The sequence below is a fragment of the Gossypium hirsutum genome, chromosome D06 (genome assembly GCF_007990345.1).
Source record: "Gossypium hirsutum isolate 1008001.06 chromosome D06, Gossypium_hirsutum_v2.1, whole genome shotgun sequence".
NCBI lineage: Eukaryota > Viridiplantae > Streptophyta > Magnoliopsida > Malvales > Malvaceae > Gossypium > Gossypium hirsutum.
The window spans coordinates 4,600,152-4,609,550 of NC_053442.1; positions in this window are offsets into that span (position 1 = coordinate 4,600,152).

The window sequence follows — 9,399 nt, forward strand, 5'->3', positions numbered from 1 at the left end:
TAATCTCATTTTAATTATTATTATGTCTGCTTTTTTTATATACTGTCTAAAATTACCTATAATCCCTTTCCAATTAAGAAAATAATGAGATTCGGTGCATTTAAATTCACGTTCTCTTACACTGACAACAATATCGATATTATTCAATCACCTGTACTTTTAATCTTCTTTAACCAAATTCTCCTGTATTTCCTTTCTATTTTTCAACTTATCTCTATTATTCAATCACCATTCTCATTCATCACTTATTCAATATTTCTATACACATAATACACGAACCTTCTTAACAAATATATATAACTCAATATTACTTTTACATGAATAAAAATTTCTATGTATAAAATAATTCAATAATAATTAAATCTATTACCTAATTCATCCTTTGCCATTAACTTTCTCTTATCCATAAAAATGTTTCTCTTTTCCTCGTCCAGAATCATTTGCTTTTTCACTATTGCTTTGCTCACCAGCAGTGCTGACGTTTGGGGTAGCTGCTTTCCTCGTCCTCTCTCCCACTAACCTTTTATTCTTTTTTCTTTTCTCTTCATACTTTCTCCCCTTTTAGTTTATTGACTTATTTTATGGATATCTTTACTATCTTCGCGGGTTGTGATGAACGACAATACTTGTCACCATTAAGCCTCCACCGACCACTAATAATTTCTTTTAAAAAATGGATTGTCGATAAATAATCAAATGATGACTCTTCATCAACTTTTTAATTTATTTCTATTTTTAAAATATTTCGAAATAATAAATGATTTCAAGGGTCCAATCAATTTAGAATTTTGGACCCGTGTTGTCTTAAGGGTTTTTTGTGTTTTTTTTTAAATTTTCCCTATGATTGAATAAGTCTTCCCTTACGGAAGTTTTTGTCTTGTCTTGTACAATTTTTTTTCTTGCTTATGCATGTAATTTTGCTTTTGCAAGCGTTTTTATAGATGCTTGATCGCCATCTTTCAATTTGGTGGATGCTCAATTCTTTTGTTAATTTTGCTCGTCACTTTGGACCATCTGAGGTTGGTTCCCTTATTGTGATAAGTCCTTGCAATCGGCCTAAATATGTTGTACTTGAGTTGTGACAAATCCAGTTGCCAATGTGCTATGTTCTATTATTACTGAGGCCAAAGCCTTTGTCATGTTGGTGGTACTTGTCCTTCACCACTGATGATAAGTGTTTTTTTGTTTCTTTCTTTTCCCCCGATTGTATGATCTAGGCTTTTTTATTTAAATAACCCAATGATGGGTGTCGAGTCCACCAATATAAACCTACGCCTAGTTTGTAATTTGAGCAGTATAGGGAGTAGGATCGATCCCTCAGAGACTGGGTTTACTTCAAATTGTTGCTCTCTTGACCAGATTTATGTCGGGGCAGTTGTCGTGCCCAAGATATTAGGGGGGAGAATAAAATCGAAAACCTGGAACCTGAAATAAATAAATAAAATGCGTAAAAAGTAAAAGTTGAAAATGAAATAATAAAATGCAGTTAAATAAGTTTGAAGAAAAATTAATTAGAATAAGCTCAGCTTTAGGCACAGATTTTTCCTCGTTTTTGAACCGATCCTCGAAATTAGATGAACTCCTTTTTTCCAATAAGCTAGTTATAGCTACCAAGGACACCTCGGACACCAACTCTTCCTTGTGTAAATTAGTTATGGAACGTCCAATAACTAACCCTTACCGATCGAACAACCATGAAACGTTCGTGATTTAGAACTCCGGCAGCTTTGCGTTCTAGAAGAGCCTAGCTCGAACCAATACCCTCAACCGCGTGAGACATTTAAATCCGGTTACTACTTCCCTTGGCGGAACCAAACAACAATCTCCACTTGGCACGCCAATGTGTTCACAGAAAACCGATTAGAAACGTTCCTTTCGGAATTCCAACTGTACGTCTAACCACACTAAATCAAACGACGTCTTTTTTGACTTAGTGTTGATCTGAATTTGTGAGTTGACAAAATCATACTCTTAATCCGGAGAAGTAATAAATATTGGAACTTTAGGAGTTAAATTGCTTGGGTTCGTAACTCACAGGTTTTGACGGGGCTAATTCCGGCCTAAAGCTGAAAATGTGTTTAGTTGGCTAAGGTTTGAGGCATGTTGGTATTGGAATAATTAAATAAGGTAAAATGGGTGAAAGGAATGGGAAGCGTGATTTAATTTGGGGGGGCTGAAATTTTGGTGGTGAAATAAAGTAATAAAGTGAATTAGCTACTGGAGATGGAATGAAAGTTTGAAAAGGAAATTGAAAATGGTTTCAGTGGTAACAAGCTGGAAAATTAGGAATTGAAAGTAAAGGAAACTAAAGACAACAAATGAATTTGTGAGAAAAGAGAGAATGTATTGAAAGATGAATGCTTGATATTTCAATTGATGATTAAAATAAACAATGTAGCCTCTATTTATACTAGTGGTCTTGCTAAATTAAGAGCCAACTAGTATAGAAAATCAAGGAAAATATTCTATAATATAAAAAATATCCCAAAATAATCTCCCACTAAGTCAACAATTTCAGCTAATTATTCTTGGATAAATTCTGCTTTGGCCCTTCCTTCTTTACTTCTTTCTTCAATCTAGCCCAATTGTTTCTTTTTTCTTCTATTTAACCCCAAATTGCATTCCTGCACAAAATTCAATAAATATGGCAAAATTAGTGGTGCATTCTCATAAATTAATCAATTTAATTACATAAAATATGTAACTTTAGCATTTAATCACCCAAATAATTTAATTAAGTACCAAAATGACCCACGTTTTTAATTAAACACTAAAATGACCTGAAATCTACAGTAAAAGTTGGTGGAGCTAAATTATATGGCGCCACCAACTTGCCACATCAGCAATGAGTATTAAAAAATTAATTTTTTGGTGGAGCCATGTAAAATGGCGCCACCTACATAAATACTATGGAAATACTGCAAGTTCTGGAAAAATGAAGGACTTCAAAACAATTTTCCATTTTCTGGTGGAGCCAACTTAAATGGAGCTACCAGATCAGATCTGACACCCTTCTTTTATTTTTTTATTTTTTAATTTTTTATTAACTTTTGTCTTTTTCTTTAAATTTTTTCTTTTTTTAAGTTTTATATTTTTTTCTTATTTTATTTATTTTTATTAATTTTAAAAAATTTGAAATGTAGATTTGAAATATTTTATAATATATATTTTTTAAAATATTAAATATATATTTTTAATAATATAAAATATTTAAATATTTTAAAGATATGACCTTTCAAATTTATTTTTAGTTTTTTAATATTTTAAATATTATTTAATTTGTTTTATAATATTTTAAATTATTATTTTTAAAGATTTCGGCTTTTTAATAAAAATAACCCAGAAAATTTAATTAATTATCGAAATGACCCATTTTTTTAATTTGGCTCTACCAACTTTTACTGTAGATTTTAGGTCACTTTCATGTTTAATTAAAAAATGAGTTATTTTGATAATGAATTAAATTTTTTGTGTTATTTTAATAAAAATGCCAAGATATTCAAACCATTTTTTAAATTCTATTTAAAAGTTAAAAAATAATATTTTATTTAAAAAAGTGAGATTTGAATTAATTAAAAATAAAAATATTTGTTAAAAAATAATTTATTTAAAAATATATATATTAAAAAGTAAAAATTTAAATTTAAATTAAAAGTTAAAAATATATATTATAAGATCACATCATGCAAGTAATGTGACTAGACATGAAATTAAATATTAAATAAAAAAATCAATCTTATATAAGGGGGTTTGGTCCCCCTTCAGAACATAGAAAAGAGAGAAAAAGTTAAGTTAGTTAATTTTTTTTATATTTTATAGTTGCAGTAATATAATAATTATTTATATTGTATTTATGTGTTTTTTTAATATTATGCAGATATCAAAATGTCTTTTAGAGATACGGATCACACTTCATTGAGGATCGACGAAACAGTAAAATTAATTATGAATTAAATAAAAAAATCGTTTTAATTTCTCTTTCTTTCTTGCTAAGCACTAGTTTGCTCTACTTGTTTTGATTCATGAATGTGATCTCTATTTAGTTATTATTATTCATTTTTAACTATTTTCTTGCATGAAACTAATCTGTATGTGTTGGTTATAATTTTTTTAATTTTAGTACACATTTATAAGTTTACATATTAATTTTTTAAATTTAGTACACATTCATAAATTTATGTACTTAATATATATTTTTAATAGATAAAGACAAAAAAACATTTTCTTAATAGATTTAAAATGTTTAAAAACTTAAAGAAATTAAATATATTAAAAAAATGTTATGTATAGCCAATTTTAAAATTTTAATATATTTAATATATTTTTTAAAAATTAAATATATTAAAAAAAATGTTAAGTATAACTAATATTAAAATTATAATATATTCAATATATTTTTTAAAAATATATTTTAAAATGTTAATATATTTAATATATTTTTTAATAGGAAAAGAGAAAAATGATTTTTTAATATATTTAAAATTTAAAAAATATATATTATAAAAAATTTCAAAAATACATTTTAAGTTTTTTAAAATTAATAATAAAAAATAAAAATAAATAAATAAAGATAAAGACAAAAATAAAAAAAAATGTCAGAGAAATGACAAAAGTTAAAAAAAAGTAAAAAAATTTAAAAAAAAAAAATAAAAGCAGGGTGTTCTGGTGGTGCCATTTAAATTGGCTCCACCAGAAATTGGAAAATTGTTTTTAAAGTCTCTCATCTTTTCAGAATTTTTTAAATTATAATTTTTTAATTATTTTTAAAGATATTTAAACCTTTTTAAAATAATTTTTATAAAAAATTTATTTAAAAATTTTAAATGTTTAAATATTATTAAAAATATATTTTTAAAATTTATAAGAAATAATTTCAAATATATATATTTAAAATTTAAAAATATATTTTTGAAATTTTTTTATTTTGTTTAAAAATATATTTTAAAAATATATTTAAAATTTAAAATTTAGAAAATTAATTTCAAAAATATATTTTTAAAATTTATAAGACATAATTTAAAAAATAATATTTAAAATTTAAAAAATAATTTAAAAATAATATTTAAAATTTTAAAAATATATATTATAAAACATTTCAAATTTTTTTAAATTAATAACAAAAAATAAATAACATAAATAAACAAAATAAAATAAGAAAAATATAAAACTTAAAAAAAGAAAAAAAATTAAAGAAAAAGACAAAAGTTAATAAAAAAGTAAAAAAATAGTAAAAGAAGGGTGTCAGGTGGCGTCATTTAAGTTGGCTCCACCAGAAAATAGAAAATTATTTTGAAGTCCCCCATTTTTCTAAAACTTGCAGTATTTTCATGATTTTTATACAGGTGGTGCCATTTTATCTGGCTCCACCAAAGAAATAATTTTTTAATGCTCCCTGCTGACGTGGTAAGTTGGTAGCGCCATATAATTTGGCTCCACCAACTTTTACGGTAGATTTCAAGTCATTTTGGTGTTTAATTAAAAAGGTGGGTCATTTTGGTACTTAATTAAATTACTTGAGCTATTTAAATAAAAAAGCCTATGATCTACAATGAATGAATTATTTTTTTTAAGAAAACACTATTATTAATAAGAACCATGAACAATAATAATATAAAGACATGACATATAGTACAAACTAATGCACAAATGTCATGTCTGCAAAATAATCTAAGAAAAAAGAGAAGGACAAATTGAATCACTGAAATTTGCATTCTTACCTCGCCATCATTAAGTCAACCTAACGATGAATGCCAATCAACCAAGAAAAACTCTCGAAAGCCCTAAGAGACCCACCTTTCAGTGATGCACAGAAGGTCAAATCTCAGATGGTCTATCCATCTCATTATCTCGAATCTACCACTATGATCTATCATAATAAAACCTTTGGAGAACAGTTCCTAATAGATATGGCGGCACCATTATATTGCCAAATCTCACATATATGCTAGAACAGGATTAAAATTTAAAAATAAAATAAATTTGCATTTACTTTCAAAGAAAACAGACTGAACAAAACAAAAATCACGAAAAATGTGGAAAATCATGAAACTGTGGACAAAATCACGATAATATTGATTGAAATTGAAACAAAATAGAACTATGAAGAAAAGAAAATATTAAAGAAACCACAATCAACAACAGTTTGAAGGTCGACACCACAAGCAACGAAACAAAAAATTAGTTTGAAAAAATTGAATTTTGTATAAAAAGAAAAGAGAGATGAGGTAAAAGAAGGAATTAAAATTTCCTTCCACTTCATCTTCCATAGAAATCACGTAGAAAAATGTTGTTGAATTATTTTTATGCATCTAACATTATTTTCATGAAGTTTCTCCATTTTATTAAGTAAAATTGAGGAGAGAATATGTAAAAGCATCTCCTTCTCTCCCACGTTTCTTCTATCTATAAAAGAGAAAGAGGATTTCCTTAATTTCTCTAGATTTTTCTTTAATTTACATATATTATCTTTTTATTTTCTTTAATTATTTATTAAATCAATGACCCAGTTTTAATCTTGTTTCTTTAATCCAATTGTCTATATTCATTTCATCAAAATCTTTTCTTTTTTAAATTAAAATTTTAAAATAATTTTTTGTAAAGAAATTATCAAAATATCTTTTAAAATATATTTCCTCTACACAAGAGAGGCATACTTCAATTAGTTAAGATAATTAGGGTGAGTGAAATTCAATTCATTTCAAATAATAATAATAATAATAATTTAACATAATTTAACTTTCTGATTGTAAATCGAGTTGAATTTTACATTTTGAATATCTTAAATAATTAGAATAACTTAAAGAATAAATTGACCTAAACATCTCTTGGATTCCTGTCAATTTAAAAAATTGAGCAAATTAACCACTTAAAAAATCAAAATAATCTTCAAAAAATTGATAAAATAAAAAAAATTATATAAAATTCTTAAAAATGATATAAAAAACTTTAAATTCTAAATTTATCTCCAAATTACAAAAATAATAGTTTTCTTAATAAGGTCAATTTGTTATTAAGAAATAAATATTTAGAAAAAAAAGACAATTTCACTATAGGTCCCCCAACTACAGTTCAAATTCTAAATTGATCTCCAAATTTAAAAAAGCTCAATTGAGTCCTCAAAGTATTAAATATAATATCATATAAGGCAGGTGTGTCGATCAACCTAACATCAGCATGGGCGTTGCATGTCAATTTGGATTTGATGTGGAGCAAATTTAAAGCATGTTAATCGATTTTGAAATACATGTATACTTAGTGCATGGACAACTTTTAATCTAGATAGTAATTAAATTTTAAGAGGCTATTTCTTTTTCTAAAATGTTAAATTTAAGTTGTAGAAAAAGCTAGGAATGTATATGTATAATAGGAGCTAAGTTAAAATTATGGTAATACTGAAATATATATTTATGTCAATTATATATAATGATTTAAATAAAAAAATAAGTTATTGAGATATATAAGTTATTTGTCTAATTTGATGATTTGAGGAGAATTTTTTTTAATTTGGATAATTTTTAAATTTAAAATTTTTAATTAAAAAATATCTTTAGATGTCAAATAGTTAAGATTGAGCTAAGCAAGAAAAAAAATTGCTACTTGAAAATGTTTTAACTCATTTTGTAGACAAATCTATTAACAAAACATCTTATTTAAATATTATATAAATTTTTAACTAAGAAAAATATAAAAAACTTATAATATTTTCTTAAATTTCAAATATAACAAATTATGTTTTTGGTTAATTATTTAAAAAATTCTATTATTATTAAGGTTTTAATTTTTAAGAATTTATAATATAATTAAATTATTGAAATTTTTATTAAAATTTTTAAGAATAAAAACATAAGAATCTATTGACTTAGAAATAAAATAACTAATATTAAATTTGTAGTTTTGTACTAAATATCGAAATTTTATTTTATTTTTATTGTGAGCATAAAATGAAAAATATTACTAACAAATTAATTAATGTAAACATATCTATCTTATTGATTAAAAATAGAGAAAAATTAGGGTAGAAGTAATAATTAAGAATAAATTAAATATAATTTTACATTATTTGTATGTAATGATATAATGAAAATTTTCCACAAATATTCTTGAAAAGACTAGAGAAATTGAGAGCCTTGCCTGCTCCCTCAGTTATGCCCCTCGACCTGTTTAAAATTTATTTCATGTGATTTAAATATGTTGGATGTTAAATTTAAGTTAATATTTAATACTTAATATGACAATTAAATTAATTAAAAGATTTTATTGATATGATATTGAAATTTTAAAAACTCAATTAGAATATTTTAAAATTTAAATCATACGACTATGTATGGTGTAATTAAAAAAAGAAGAAGAAGAAAGTTATAATTTCATTCAAACATGAAAGGAAAAAAGGTTAGAAAATGTAATGAAACAAAAGTAGGCAAAAACAGTAGTTTTGTTGATGGAAACCGACGGAATGGAGTAATGATTGTGATGAGCCCAGTGGGCCGACATCAAAGCCTCCAAAAATGGGGAGCCTTTTCTTGTATTTTTCATGCTACGATAGGAGCATGGGTGAAGTCGAGAATTGTTCGATAGGAGCCGAACTGTATTAAAACGGTTAATTGAATTTTTAACTTTTGAGAGGGGCCAAACATGTTACTTTTTCTATTTAATAAAGAGGTTAAAAGTGATTAACTAAACTATTAATATTTGAGAGGGACTAGAGTCCAATTGTACCATAACGAGTAATCATCGATTGAATTAAGGAGAAATGAAGCAGCAACAATTGTCTCTCCGTCTAGCCTTGCACGGTTTCGTTCACCATTTTCTTCTGAAGAGGAAATGGTTACAAAGAAGGTAAAAGAAACAAAGAGATTATAATGGCAAATTAACCTTGATACTCAACATTTGAATGGCACAAGTCAACAAGGAGTTCCTTTTCGTGACAAACTTTGGAGAATGTTAATGTTGTTAATGATGTGATTGTGGATATAAGAACATGTTCGTACAAAACTTGGGTGAGGAAAATCTCGAAGACATGAACGGAACATGAACAACAACTCGAACAAAAAATAAAGAATTAGGATACGGCTCCAAGGCGTGTATCAAGCCACTATCTTTAAAATTCTATTCGTCCCCACCTATACTCGATGTGTAAATGAGTTTCAAGCAAATGAACCTTGAGAATACAATGAAACCCGATGACTATTTGCGTTTTGCATTGACGAAAATAGTCCACTAATCACTAAGCAATGTATAACAAGAAAATCAATTTCTATGAAGTTCTTTATAGGACAATCTAATAATATTAGAAGATGAGGAAAGATAGAAAGAATTTTTAGAACTTGTTGGTATGATTTCCAAATGAAATCTCATTCCTGTTTATAGGAATTTTCATGTCTCTTCATAAAAACATCTTTC